This window comes from Aulonocara sp. 'chitande type north' Nkhata Bay, linkage group LG3 (genome assembly GCF_057382095.1).
Source record: "Aulonocara sp. 'chitande type north' Nkhata Bay isolate Kocher_YH1m ecotype deep benthic linkage group LG3, A_spYH_male_GT1.1, whole genome shotgun sequence".
NCBI lineage: Eukaryota > Metazoa > Chordata > Actinopteri > Cichliformes > Cichlidae > Aulonocara > Aulonocara sp. 'chitande type north' Nkhata Bay.
Genome location: NC_141346.1, coordinates 70,157,746 through 70,173,337, shown reverse-complemented (window position 1 = coordinate 70,173,337; position 15,592 = coordinate 70,157,746). Strand labels below are relative to the sequence as shown.

General features: G+C 42.8%; 1 pseudogene across 1 annotated transcript in view; it reads left to right on the top strand.

Moving 5' to 3' along the window:
• The window catches only part of LOC147336885 (kinesin-like protein KIF1C), a 28,208-nt pseudogene that overhangs the window by 7,583 nt on the left and 5,033 nt on the right, over positions 1-15,592 (top strand). Inside the window, exons 6-18 of the transcript XR_015128332.1 lie at positions 750-852; positions 7,431-7,509; positions 7,640-7,779; positions 8,578-8,694; positions 8,827-8,954; positions 9,324-9,403; positions 9,977-10,052; positions 11,084-11,163; positions 11,700-11,794; positions 13,943-14,123; positions 14,267-14,343; positions 14,412-14,512; positions 14,680-14,841. The product of XR_015128332.1 is annotated as a kinesin-like protein KIF1C (transcript). The remainder of the gene's footprint in view (positions 1-749; positions 853-7,430; positions 7,510-7,639; positions 7,780-8,577; positions 8,695-8,826; positions 8,955-9,323; positions 9,404-9,976; positions 10,053-11,083; positions 11,164-11,699; positions 11,795-13,942; positions 14,124-14,266; positions 14,344-14,411; positions 14,513-14,679; positions 14,842-15,592) is intronic.

Below are 15,592 nucleotides of genomic sequence, written 5' to 3'. Positions count from 1 at the left end.
GTTAGTTTTCCTTGATTGGACAGTCTTGTTGTGTAAAAGTATTCTTGGCTTTCTCAAAGTACATTTAAGTATGCCGTGTATCCACTGTGACTCCAAACACGCCTTTTACACCCCGAGACTCAGCCTATGACGTTCCACGTAGGAAAAACCACGTATGTGTATAAATGTGACAGTCTTGGGGTCTCATGCTGTCAGGATTGAGCAGACAGTTGTTCTTGTCCTGTGTGCAGGATTTCATTAACCAGCTGCTGAGCATGGAGACAGTCATCACTCAAGCTCGCTCGCTCAAGGCCAAGTTCTCCGTTCCTGAGGACAACAGCGGAGAGGCTGCTGATGAACTGAAGAAGTGAGTCGCAGAGTTTGAGCTGCGCTCACTGACAGCTTTGTTTGTGCTGTTGGTGACATCAGAATCAGAATCAGAATACTTTATTGATCCCTGGGGGAAATTATTTTTTGTTACAGTGCTCCATTTTAAACCAACATTAAGACAAGACAGACAATACGCTAACTAAGACATGTAACCGTCTTCACCGTCACTACAGATAGTTAGTCAGTAACAGGTTGTCACGATGAATCTGTTTCACAAAGACGGCGTCTGAAAGATCACAGTCAGTTCACACGTTTCTTTCTCGCTCATGTTGGTGGTCTTATTTTATAGTTTTGGTGTCTTCAGGTTTTACATGTTCTTATTTAAGTGTTTTGTTTTGTGGGAATATTGTAACATTTTCCACATTGTGTGTTGTCTCTAGGTTTGTGAGCTCCCTGCTGGAGGAACCAGAGGTGGTAGTGACAGGAGCAGGCCAGGGCCTGGCTGGCAGTATAATCCACAGACTCTTCATCAGTGCTCAGAGAGTAACTCTCACTCTGCCTCCGTGTCCTTCCCACGTCTTGCTGTCAGTTTCATGTATACAGTCATGTATTTGTCATCTACAGAGACATCTTTAGAGGTACACACACACACACCACACTTATTCAATATCAGCATCAAGAATAGGTCGGTGTCCCGGTCCTAGAACAAGACATGAAGTCAGCGCTGTTTTATTTATATATACTTCATGTGGATGAAACTGGAAGGACGTGGTCAGCACTGATGTAAAGACGCGGTGTTTTCTGTCAGTGTCAGGAGAGTCTGCTCTATTGTAACGTTGTTTCTTCCTGAAACACACAATTGCTGCTGCTGTGCTGTGAAGCACGTTCAGAGCTATAAGAACCAGTCTGTTTAACTATCAATGAAAAATGAAGAATTATCAGTTTGACTGTGTGACAATTCTGCAGGAACAAAGTTGTGCAGCTCTCTCCACAGTGGAGCAGATCTCCTTCCTGTCTTTGACGCTTCTTTTTCTCTTTCTGCAGTAACAACTATTAATGTGCATTTGTATATGTTTACAGTGTTAGCAGAAACAAAGCTTTGGTGGCCGTGACTCCAGAGATGGAGCCGAGTATCTAATCGAATCATCGGTTTGTTCTTTAAGCCTTAAAAGTGTCCATGTGCTCCACACTGGATCCCAGATTGACTCTGATGCATCAACTGGAACATGAATTCAAAATCCTGCTCCTCACATTCAAGGTCTTAAATAATCAGGCCCCATCTTATCTTAATGACCTTGTAGTACCATATCACCCTATTAGAGCACTTCGCTCTCGCTCTGCAGGCCTACTTGTTGTTCCTAGAGTATTTAAAAGTAGAATGGGAGGCAGAGCCTTCAGTTTTCAGGCCCCTCTTCTGTGGAACCAGCTTCCAGTTTGGATTCAGGAGACAGACAAAACTTTCCTCTTTGATAAAGCACATAGTTAGGGTTGGATCAGCAACCTTAATTAGTCTGCAATAGACCCTGTGCACGAGAAAATGCTAACTTCCTGTTTTAAGATCGGATGCAGGGTTGTACATTTCCGGTAGCTTTACTTTGCGGTCAATTGCTGCTGCAAAGATGGACTCCAAAGTCATGTCCAAAATATGAGAACAGAAAGATGGCGTTAAGTTACAAAGAGCAGAAGGTGGGAACACTCACCACTGCTGTGTCATAAAAAAAATCAAATGATCAGTTTTGACGTTTGAAGCGTGCAGATCGATTGGTGGTTTACATCACTCAACACAAGCAGAACTGCATTACAGAATCAGAAGCACATCTCTGTATAGTGACAGTTCTTATGATTTAAACAGGCAGATGTTCAGCATTCAAACTACAGGTGAACAACAGTCAAAGGTTTCCCTGCTAGTCAAGTACACACCTACACAGCATGTCAACAAACCGTAGTAAGGGTCTCTATGCATGAGTATTTACGAAGGGTATGTTGTGACGTACCTTTAAAATTACAGCGGTCCCTCGCTATAACGCGGCCTCGCTGGTTCGCACATTTTTTTTGTGCAAGTTTGCATGCGCACAGCGCTTTGTGTGCTGCGTCCTGATTGGCTGCAGACTATTGTTGATCTCCTCCGTGCCGTCTCTCCTGTACAGTACAGAATCGCTGATTCATTGATTCATTAATGATTCACTGATGTTGAATTATCTCTCAGCTGCTCTGTTCTCATGTGCTGGACCTGAAAACACGGTTTGATCTTTGGTTTCTGTAATACTGGACTTATTTGTCTACGAAGGTTTGAGCTTTGAGAGCTTAAACAGGAGAGAAACGTGTGAAAATGTTCATGTCGGTCTGAGTGTATAAAGTGTGTAGTGACGGGTTTTACCTTAAAACATCTATAATAATTGTAAAAAATAAAGTTGGCTACTTCAGATTTCACCAATCGCAGGTTATTTTTAGAACGTAACTCCCGCGATAAACGAGGGAGCGCTGTAAACAGATACTGAGAAGTATAAAAGTATCATATGCTAAGGCGCACAGGTCTAAGTTATAGGTCTAAGTTCCCCATAATGCACTGGGTGTTTCTTCTTCACTCAACATGTGTTAGTAGACCTCTCTGCATTCAGCCCGTCTGCCCCTCATCTATCGATGGATGTTAGAGGCTTTGGTTCCCACTGTCGCTCACAGACGGTCACCTAATGTTTCCTGTGTAACTGCAGGGTCTTTGCCTTATAACATAGAAGCAGCTTGAGGTAACTGTTGTTGTGATGCTGTGTGTGTGTAATAAAGCTCCCTTACTGACAGTGGGTCACCACAGCTTGTAGCTCCATGTATTTGATGTGGCACGTTTGCCCTCGCTGACACAACCTTAAAGGGATTTGTGTGTATGAATAAAGTTTATTGTTCATACAGTTCATTGCCGTATGTCTGTGAAAGGCTGAATGAGGGCTGTAGCTCCCTCAGCAGCTGTGGAGCGATGGAGATGTGGTTGGTTAGACACGCTGCCCTAGTTTACACTACAAACCACACTCACCTGTTTACACTCCTTTTGTGTTACAACCACCTTGTTACACTCAAACACCAGATGATGCATCTGAGGCAACTAAGGATTCACTGAGACTGAAGAAGCTCGAGATCATAAGAATTTGAGGCTCAGCTGATACAGTATCATAGGAGCGATCGTGGCTCAAGAGTTGGGAGTTCGCCTTGTAATCGGAAGGTTGCCGGTTCGAGCCCCGGCTTGGACAGTCTCGGTCGTTGTGTCCTTGGGCAAGACACTTCACCCGTTGCCTACTGGTGGTGGTCAGAGGGCCCGGTGGCGCCAGTGTCCGGCAGCCTCGCCTCTGTCAGTGCGCCCCAGGGTGGCTGTGGCTACAATGTAGCTGCCATCACCAGTGTGTCAATGTGTGTGTGAATGGGTGGATGACAGGTTGTGTAAAGCGCTTTGGGGTCCTTAGGGACTAGAAAGCGCTATACAAATACAGGCCATTTTATTTAGGAGAATCCAACCATTGTATGTCAAGAGACTATAGGCAGTGAAAGCTCCATCTGGAGGAGGAACGACGTGGTTCAGAGCGTTGCCTCCTGCAGCTGGTGACATGTTCAGATTTCAGCTCTGTCGGTTAGAAAGTCTGTTTTTGTTTTTCATCTGTGTGTTGCTTTTTCATCCTTTTCTTCTTCCTGTTTCTTGCATCAAGCTGGCTGACTTCACCACTGATGAGGTAACCATGAGCAGTAAGCCTCGTGTCGCTCACAGTTACATTTAACATAGTGCGATAAACACACTCAGTCATTATAAGGTACATCCTCTAAAGCAGGGGTGCTCAATACGTCGATCGCGATCGACCAGTCGATCGCAAAGGTAGTATTGGTAGATCGCATGGCATTAAAAAAATAGATGCCAGCCTATCATCCATCCCGTCACTTGATTGATACAGGGAAGCCAGTCAGATGACATCAGATTTTTTCTGACGCTTAGGTCGCTGCGCATGCGCAAACAGCGGCGCGAAGTGTAGTAAAACTGACAAGCTAGTCAGCGAGTTAACTCCAATTTTTAGCTCTCGGTTTTTTCTCTTAAACCTGGCCGTCAGCAGCTACTGTCCGGACTATGCATCCCTGGCTGATTCAATTCAGTGCAAGTCATCAGAGTAAACTCAGGTAATGACAAAAAATTTACATAGTTAATTGTGTTGTGAAATATTGGATATTGCGGTTATGCATGTATATACATTGTAGATATAAAGAATCCTCAATATATTTATAAATAAGTATATGTTTTGGATTTTTGTAGTGGGTAGATCATTTTGACTTGGTCATTTTATAAGTAGCTCACATGCGGAAAAAGTGTGAGCACCCCTGCTCTAAAGGTTCACATAACAGACAAACAGGATAATAAAAATAATCTGGTTCTTTGCAGCGTCCTCAGATGAACGACACACGACATTATTACACGTCTCAGTATTTGTTACACTGAACACAAATATAAACACAACACTTTTGTTTCCATGAGCTGAACCGGATCCTGACTGGTTTTGCGACATGTGTGTCATTGTGCTACACATGTACGGCATATTTCAGAGTGGCCTTTTATTGTGGGCAGTCTCAGACACACCTGTGCAATATTCATGCTGTCTAATCAGCACCTTGACATGCCACACCTGTGAGGTGGGATGGATTATCTCAGCTAACGAGAAGTTCTCACTAACACACATTTAGACAGATTTGTGAACAGTGTTTGCGAGCAATGTTCCCTGTAATGTTTCACGTGTCTGAGCGAACACACAAACTCCCTGAGCGTCCCTTGGACCACTGTGAGCAACAGCAGACGTGTGCACTGTGGTCACGCCAGCACCCAAGTTACATGTTTATTAAAATAATCAAATTACAGCATTTACATTTATGTTAGATTACTTTTAATTAACTGCTTTAGCCCACTTACAATGAAAATTAAAACAATCTTCTTCATGACCTGTAGCATGTTAACACTATTGGAAGTAAAAATAACTTGAACTTCAATTTTGAAAACACAACTTTCTTTCTTTTTTTTTTGTAAAGCTCTGACTTGTATTATGAGTCTGTGGTCTGGGAGAGAGTCTGTAACTCTGTCTGCAAGTACAGTAAATAATGACCAATGTTGGGCAGTTAATTATATAGTTACTTCTTCAAAAAAGTTACTGAGTTTTGCAAACAAAGTTTTTTGCAGCTGTTTATCTAAAAATGCAGCCAAGGTGTTTTTTAACCTGTCAGGACTAATAGTACACTTTAACCTGTCAGGACTAAAACTACACTTTAACCTGTCAGGACTAATAGTACACTTTAACCTGTCAGGACTAATAGTACACCTTAACCTGTCAGGACTAATAGTACACCTTAACCTGTCAGGACCAATAGTACACTTTAACCTGTCAGGACCAATAGTACACTTTAACCTGTCAGGACCAATAGTACACCTTAACCTGTCAGGACCAATAGTACACTTTAACCTGTCAGGACTAATAGTACACTTTAACCTATCAGGACCAATAGTACACTTTAACCTGTCAGGACCAATAGTACACCTTAACCTGTCAGGACTAATAGTACACCTTAACCTGTCAGGACTAAAACTACACTTTAACCTGTCAGGACCAATAGTACACTTTAACCTGTCAGGACTAATAGTACACTTTAACCTGTCAGGACTAAAAGTACACCTTAACCTGTCAGGACTAAAACTACACTTTAACCTGTCAGGACCAATAGTACACTTTAACCTATCAGGACTAATAGTACACCTTAACCTGTCAGGACTAAAACTACACTTTAACCTGTCAGGACTAATAGTACACTTTAACCTGTCAGGACTAATAGTACACCTTAACCTGTCAGGACTAAAACTACACTTTAACCTGTCAGGACCAATAGTACACTTTAACCTGTCAGGACTAATAGTACACTTTAACCTGTCAGGACTAAAAGTACACCTTAACCTGTCAGGACTAAAACTACACTTTAACCTGTCAGGACCAATAGTACACTTTAACCTGTCAGGACTAATAGTACACCTTAACCTGTCAGGACTAAAACTACACTTTAACCTGTCAGGACCAATAGTACACTTTAACCTGTCAGGACTAATAGTACACTTTAACCTGTCAGGACCAATAGTACACTTTAACCTGTCAGGACTAAAACTACACTTTAACCTGTCAGGACTAATAGTACACTTTAACCTGTCAGGACTAATAGTACACCTTAACCTGTCAGGACTAAAACTACACTTTAACCTGTCAGGACCAATAGTACACTTTAACCTGTCAGGACTAATAGTACACCTTAACCTGTCAGGACTAAAACTACACTTTAACCTGTCAGGACCAATAGTACACTTTAACCTGTCAGGACTAATAGTACACTTTAACCTGTCAGGACTAAAAGTACACCTTAACCTGTCAGGACTAAAACTACACTTTAACCTGTCAGGACCAATAGTACACTTTAACCTGTCAGGACCAATAGTACACTTTAACCTGTCAGGACTAATAGTACACCTTAACCTGTCAGGACTAAAACTACACTTTAACCTGTCAGGACCAATAGTACACTTTAACCTGTCAGGACTAATAGTACACTTTAACCTGTCAGGACCAATAGTACACTTTAACCTGTCAGGACTAAAACTACACTTTAACCTGTCAGGACTAATAGTACACTTTAACCTGTCAGGACTAATAGTACACCTTAACCTGTCAGGACTAAAACTACACTTTAACCTGTCAGGACTAATAGTACACTTTAACCTGTCAGGACCAATAGTACACTTTAACCTGTCAGGACCAATAGTACACTTTAACCTGTCAGGACCAATAGTACACTTTAACCTGTCAGGACTAATAGTACACTTTAACCTATCAGAACTAAAACTACACCTTAACCTATCAGGACCAATAGTACACCTTAACCTGTCAGGACTAAAACTACACCTTAACCTATCAGGACCAATAGTACACTTTAACCTATCAGGACCAATAGTACACTTTAACCTGTCAGGACCAATAGTACACTTTAACCCCACAGACATGTATAGAGTTGCAGAGTTAATATCAGGCAAAGTTTAAGTACCTTAAAGGTTTGATGTGTGCTTCTTTCAGGAGGAAACTCTCGCACAGCAATGATTGCTGCGCTAAGTCCTGCTGACATCAACTACGAAGAAACACTGAGCACTCTGAGGTCAGTTACTTGGTGTAATCTGTCTATGAGGCTTTTTATGGATCAGTTAATGTGTTTTCAGGCAGCGGGTATGTTGCAAAGCTGGCATAGTCAGATTAATATAATCTAATTCGGTCCGGTTCGGTTCCAGATATGCTGACCGTGCCAAACAGATTCGCTGTAACGCTGTGATCAATGAAGATCCAAATGCCAAACTGATCAGAGAGCTGAAGGCCGAAGTGGAGCGACTGCTGTTCTCTCAGGGCCTGCAGGAGCTGCTGGACAATGCTGGTATGCACACATACAGAATAATGAACCTTATCTGCTTGTTCAGTCTGACGTTTGGGTTCAAATTCTCTTTCAGATTCTTTCAGCTTCAAAAACAGGATCAGTGCGTCTGTTCTTGCAGGTCTTACAATAAAGTTTAACGTCAAAACAAACATGAAAAAAACAATTAATGAGATGATGCTCTGACTGAAGTATTTCTAAATACTCTAAATACATCCACAACATGAGGTTAATCATTAACTTGCTGCTGTGTGGTTTTGATTTCTTGGTATGAAAAAGTCCCGTTCCTAAGTGTCACATGCACATTGATTCTTTTCTGAAGCATTTAAATATCTGGTGTCTGCGATGCTGTGAATCCATCATGATTATTTATAAGAAAAAGCTTAGAAATGTGCTGCGCATCAACACTGCTCATAAAAAGCTGGAGAAGCAGAGAAGCTCCTCTCAGACAGCAGAGTTCATTTCTATTGTGAACCTTATGCATTGCTAAACACGCAAACGCTGTGGATGTGATACTCAGACTGTGCTTCATATAAACATGGAATGCAGTCTGTTTACGGCCTAATAAACTGTACACATCACATGCTGTTGTTCTTTCATTTGGACCTGGTATGAACAGCACGTCTATGTGCAGTATGCTGTAGAGACGGTTATTTACAGACAACAGCAACTGTGTGTGTGTGAGAAGATATTTACAAGCTGTCGTTACATAACCAGGATTGCTGAGATTCCAGCATGTTAGAAATTAAATCTCCTCCTCTTCACTTCTTCTTCTCTGCTCTCTTTCTGTGTCTCTTAAAGTCAACAACAACAACAACATCAACGGCCCCGGTGGTGTCGCAGGTGCGTCCCCCTCCCCTCTCCAGCTGGCTCTCACATCCAATGGGATCACGCCTGAGAATGGCTCCGCCCCTCCAGGTCACTCTATATGTTTATGTGGATTATTGGGAATCCAAAAAGACTGTGCCTTTGTCTTTACTAGTTTAAATTTAAAAAATACAGAAGTGGTTCATCATGTTTTCATAATTAAATGTTTTATTTCCTGTGCAGGCGCTGAGCCGGCATCTGAAGGTGACACGCCTGCTGACCGTGATCAGCTGATTGAGGATGGAGAGGAAAGGGTGGAGGGAGAGTCCACAGAGAACATCAGCAAAGAGGAAGCAGCTGAGAGACTGATGGTAGGGCGAGACGTTTTATCACCTCGCACTTTTCCGGGTCATAATTCCATCATATCTAAATTTGAGAAACATATACTCTTAGATCCAGTGTGACTTCCACTGTCAGAGAAATCTATTACTTCTTTGATAGTTTTCTGGAAATCGATTGAAAAGAATGAGAAAAAACAGACTTAAAACTTCAGAACGTGTCTGGGAATCCTCATATTTTTAGTTTTTCTCAGTTTAAGAGAAATTCAGCAAAAGTTTTCTGTACATCTGTGATTACACTGCAAACAGGAGTTGCTGAGCACTATTTCACCTTCTTTGAATGAGAATGAAGAAGTTTTATTGGTATATGTTTACAATACATGTGTGTGTTTTTGCATGTAGGAAACAGAGAAAATCATCGCTGAGCTGAACGAGACGTGGGAGGAGAAACTGAGAAAAACAGAATCTATTCGTTTGGAGAGGTTAGTTTTATTTGAATCTGAGCTTTTTACATGTTTGCCTCTGTCCATAGTTAATATAGTGAACATGTTTTGGTGTCACCTGTTACTTTCTTAAACGTAACGACGATATCATGAACATCAGCATTTATACCGCTGCTGAGGGCAGCTCTTTTTCTCCTGAGCCACTCAGACAAAACCTCAGGGCAGGTGTAGAAGTGGAAAAAGTCTCATCTTTTCAAGCTGCTGGATCGTCCTCTGTATTAGCTTGAAATCTTGGCGCTTCTGCACTGACACTGATAAAAAACAACAACTCATGTCTGTGACCCGGCAACAGCTACCATGCGAGGTTTTGTGTCAGCAGAGTGACACATCTTTTGGCATTTCCCACTGTTCATGAAGGCAAAAAAAGGTTTAACGACCCTTTATCCACTGTGGCAGACGAGGCTCATGGGAACTGTAGTGTTTACAGCACAGGTGGAAAAGCTGAGTGTGTTTGTTCACTAACTCACAGATGAAAACATTTGGAAACACGAACACAGAGGGAGAAAAAAATGGATGATGATTGATGTCTCTGTCTCTCGCTCGCTCCCTCAGAGAGCCCCTGCTGGCAGAGATGGGCGTGTCCATAAAGGAAGATGGAGGAACGCTGGGCATCTTCTCTCCTAAAGGAGTGAGTGTATATTTAACCCTTTCTCTCTATATATACTGTTGTCAGTCTGTTCTGTGTCTGCAGACATCTTTGCAGAAAATGTTATTATGTAAGCTCTGACAGTCTGTGGGACTGGTTTAGTAATACTTTAACTTTAGGATTGTGTGATCCCTGGCTGCTGACACACGATATGCAGGTATTTGTTAGGAGCTGTAACTCCTGCTGGTATTTTAAAACAGTGTATTTAATTTTTGGATTCACCTTTATGTCAGGTTAAAGCTACTCTTTGAGTTGGTGTGTTTTGTTAGAACAGCCGATAAATTGATTTTACAATCAATCATATAGCACATTTTTAAGACCGAAGTACACCAAAGTGCTTTCCAGTAAAATCACAATAAAATATAAATTACAAATATATAAAATATAAGATGATTACATAATCTAAATACAGAGCCAGATGTAATTTACTTCATGCCTGGGAGTGTTCGTCCAGTCAGAGCCGAGTGTCTGCTGCTCATAAGCACCTGTGTCGACGCGCACTCAGCTTTAGAAGTGATGATGTCACTGTTTGATTTTAAGTCTCTCTGGTCTTTGCAGTAAAATCGCTGCAGTCTGCTGAGCAGATGTTTGAAATCCAGATTAAAACTCAGAGACGATAAATCGTGCAGCAGCTTTTCTCTCCGTACCACCACCTCACCGAACATCTTTAACTCTTTCCCTCATAAAGACGACATCTGACAACCTTTAATGACTTCAGGTGAACTTCGACTCAGTGTCAACATTCACTTTAGTAGTGTTGTCTTCATTCATGGTGTGTTGTTCACTTTGGTAAATGATGCTGTTTATAAAAGTGCTTATAAAAGGATCTGACTGAATGCAGTCCTGGCTCCAGTCACATGTTTAGTACTAGTTAAAAGTTAACAGCATCCAATCGTGTTTAGTGTTTTCTATCTTCCACTCTCACTGTGTGGATCCGCCTCACTTTTAAAGGGGGAAAAAGATGACCCCATCATGTAAAACTAAAGTTAATGTAATGTCTGTGTGTGTTACAGACGCCTCACCTGGTCAACCTGAATGAAGACCCTCTGATGTCCGAGTGCCTCCTCTATTACATCAAGGAGGGAGTGACCAGGTCAGCAGTGATTTCATCATCGGTCATTTAGTTCATCAGTTATTTGATCATTTTGTTGGTCTTTGCTCAGAAAATCTGATAAATTGAGTCTAAAGTGTGAAACGTTTTAGCCATCCTGTGCAGAGACCAAACGTCAGAGACGCCTCGGCTCATCTCCATGTGAAAGCAACAAATTACACACAGACACAAGTCCATCACTAGTTTAGCTGCTTTACTTCATTAGTAGAAAAAGTAATGACACTGTTTACATGTAGTGCATGCAGAAATCTGCTCGTGCAGAGGTTACCACACCGATAATGATCCACAGAGTCATCGTGGAGAACAATGAGTTTCATTACGTATCTTATCAGACACGACACTCGCTGTTATCTAACAACTACTTTATGATCTTGGACATCAGAAGCTCCTCCGTTAGTTTTATTGCAGGAGAAGTTGCACCTTCATCTTTATTCCTGGTGGAGTTGTATAACTAGCTTGGCAGGTGTTTACATTAGTTTTTTCATCTGTCTGTGTGTGTGTGTGTGTGTGCGCGCCAGGGTCGGGCAGCAGGACGTGGACATTAAACTGTCGGGTCAGTTCATAAAGGAGATTCACTGCGTTTTTGTCAGTGAGACCAACGAGCAGGGAGAAGGTGAGATTTTTACTCCTTGCATAAACCTTTGCTCACATGTCTGACACTCTGATTGGCTGTCTCTGCTCTGCTGCACTGCTGTTTTGTGGTCACACAGCTTCATTGTGCGGAGTTTAAGCAGCCTCAGTCCTGTGGTTTGATCAGCTCCTGTAGTTCACTGTGCAATAACCTCATTATGAACCATGGGTCCTTCAGTACTTTATACACACCAGAGAAACATGTTCTACACGTTACCTGAATCTGTTTAACATCTGAAGTTATAAAAGAATAAAAATACAAACTACATTTGTACAAATTACTTACTTATCATCGTTACCACCTGCTGCATCATAGTTGGCCTCTTCTACAATCTGCTGCCATAGATCTCCTGTTCCAGTGCTGGAAGTTTTTCTTTTTATTAAACGTGGTGTGAGTTTCTAATGATGTAGTGAGCATAGCTGTCAGTAATCCTTGTGAGCAGTCTGCCCTACACACAAAGCACAGCGCACACTTTTTGTTTCTATTATAGGATCTATATGATGTCATAAAGAGGTCATATCAATAGTATACCTGTGAGCACACCTGCGGTCTGTTTGGGGGAGTCTGCCGTCAAAGAAAGGAGCTACAGCAGCTTGTTTCAGACAGAGGGGCCAGTGTGACATAAATAAAAATGATTTTAAACTGTGAGTCATGCTGAGCTGCTGTGGCAGTGTGAGACTAACAGAAATAAAAACATGGATCTGGAAATGCATTTTTAATCAGATTTGATTTGCATCACTCCTCAAAGTAAAGTTTCTGACATGTTTCAGCAGCAGCCGGGGTTAAAGTCAGACCTGCAGGCAGCTGAGTTGATCATTAACATGTGTAAGTCTGGAATGAGTCACAGTGGCAGACAAATGTGCTCTTGACTTCTGTCACATTACACCTCCTGATTCCACTGGCTTATAATCATCTTTAAATATTGAAAGCACACTCGAGCCTCTCTGAGAAGGTTTCTGAAGAGTTTGAGACCAGAAGGACAAAGAAGGTCCTGCAGTGCTTTTATGTACCACATGATGGCTCCGCATGATGTGTGGATTCGAAACTTTGCAGCCAGAACATGCTGATAAGAAAAGTTTGAGCACTTATATATGTATATATAGATTCAATTAGTTACTAACACTAAAAATATTGTTTTGATTGCTATTGCAATTTCATTTTAAATATACAAATGTGGTATTATATATACATATGTCATGAAACCTGTGCTAATTTGCATAAATGTACACTAGATTATGGGGCAAAAATTCCTGTTTTGTTTTTTTGTTTTTTTCCATGAGCGTCTCACCTTAGAGGTCTGGTCTGTGTCCAGGCTGTAGTTCTTTGTTCTCGGACTGTGTGTAGAGTCTGAAGCTGCAGCTCTCTTCCTGTTTTCATTAAAAGTTATAAACAGGTGTGTGTGTGTGTGCGTGCGTGCGTGCGTGCGTGCGTGCGTGCGTGCGTGTGCGCCCGCGCTCAGTGAGTGTCTCTTTCTGTGAAAGCTGCCAGGAAATCTGTCAGGTATTAGTCATTGCTACTCGTCATGGTGACATCATCCTCATGTTCACACCCATGTTTCCTGTGCCTTCCCCGCCTCCCTCCTCCTGTCCCAGACACCCCTTCCTCACCCTCTGTCTGTATATCTGTGTGTGTGTCTGCTGCTGTTACCCTGTGCGCTGTAGCACGATCCCTGGTTTCAGTGCATGTCTGTATGTGAGACCGAGAGGCCTCTGTAGTTGTGGACATACCCCTTTCAGATCCAGGTCTCTGTCTCTGGATTGTGGATCAACCTTTCTAGTAATGTTACAGGATACAAGCCCAGATATTAAGGTCCTAAAAGCCGATATAAAGCCTCCGTCACTGCTGCGAGTCCTCCCATCAGACTGTTTCATGCTCATGTGTCATATCAGACAGAGCCGGTCTCCTTGTGTTTCACAGAGCTGTGTTTCAGTTCTCCTGATGAGTTTTTCTTGCTTTGCTTGGACTGTCTGTGTCTCCCTCTGCAGTGGTGGTCACTCTGGAGCACTCTTAGTTTACAGCTTATTACACACGAACATGAAAAACAAAGCAGGTTTGATCGATGGAGTAAACACACCACCCAAAACCTGCAGGAGACCTCAGACTCCGTTTCCTGTCTGTTTCCGTCTCTAGGTAACCGCATTGTGATGGGGAAGAACCACGTGTTTCGGTTCAACCACCCGGAGCAGGCGAGGCTGGAGAGGGAGCGCAGCGCCACGATGGAGCAGCAGGGGGAGCCGGAGGACTGGAACTACGCGCAGAAAGAGCTGCTGGAGAAACAAGGCATCGACATCAAGCTGGAGATGGAGAAGAGGTAGATGCACCTTTACTAGACCCTGAAGTGTGGTTTTCAGATAGCATCTGTAGACACACTGTAAACCACGTCAGATATCAGAGCTGTTTCCTGATTATTGATCGTCTGATTGGTTGGTTGGTGTGTGCGTGTGTGTGCTGCAGACTGCAGGACGTGGAGACTCAGTACCGTAAAGAGAAGGAGGAGGCTGACCTGCTGCTGGAGCAGCACAGACTGGTGAGTTTCTCCTTCAGGTGAGCTCGTGTGGTGACTGCTTCAGGTGTTTTACCTTCTCTGTGTGTGCAGTAGCCTACGCAGACAGCGACAGCGGGGACGACTCGGACAAACGATCCTGTGAGGAGAGCTGGAGGCTCATCTCCTCCCTGAGAGAGAAGCTGCCAGCCAACAAGGTATCAGCTCCTCATAATCTCCTCGTTCATAGCTCCTCATGTAGCTGTGACATCCCATAGAGACCTGATAGGATCGTGAAGCAAGCTTTTCTGCTGACAGGGACAGTCATTGGAGCAGATTAATGTACCTGTGAGCTGACCTGTCTCACCTGTATGTCTGTGTCCAGGTGCAGTCCATAGTGAAACGCTGTGGTCTGCCCAGCAGCGGGAAGAGGAGGGAGCCTCTGCGAGTGTATCAGATCCCTCAGAGGAGGAGGATCAGCAAAGACCCCAAACGGGTGACCATGGAGGACCTCCGCATGCAGGCCGTCAAAGAGATCTGCTACGAGGTCTCACAAACACACACGTGATATCAGAGTGTTCTCTGACTGGTTTCAGAGGGACAGATAAACATTTTAGAAGTTATTCTCATAAATACTCTTATATCTCTACATTCAGGGGCAAAGGGTTAAAACTTTACCTTGAAAAATACACTGGACCTTTCAAAACCCAAACCCTCCTGGAGATGGCTCCAGGTGGACACTTTACACTGGTCTGTAGTGTTGGACCAATTTGGTCCATGACTAAGTCAGACAGACTCTGTTAGTTAGACTCCATAGCTCCAGTCAAACGCAACAAATAAGTGGTAAATTGTGAAAATCATACATGATGCATTTTCCAATAAAACCAGGATCACTAGATTGTTACAGACCTTGCTGTGTAACCATAAACTCTTTAAAAAAGGTAGTCATAGTAAAGCCACATTACCTTTTCCTTTCCAAATTTTGAAGCCTGGACTGTAGCATTTAAGAGTTAAAAACATGCATCCGTGGACTGTACGGGAGTGTCACACTGACACTGGTGCCTGCGATTAAGTGTAAAGAAATAAGTCCACTCACTAAAACTGGAGCACAGAGTTCTCGGAGGGTTGGTAGTAGAGCTAGTACCCATGGCACAGTGTTGATTGGTCTGTTCAGCCTGTGTGAGGTAAAATATGTGATCGTCTTAAGATATCGCACCAGAACATACAGAGGCAAATTATAAACCTGAGTGGGTTCAGATTTGCCCATTTTTGTGGGTTCTGTGCACTCAGGCCCTGCT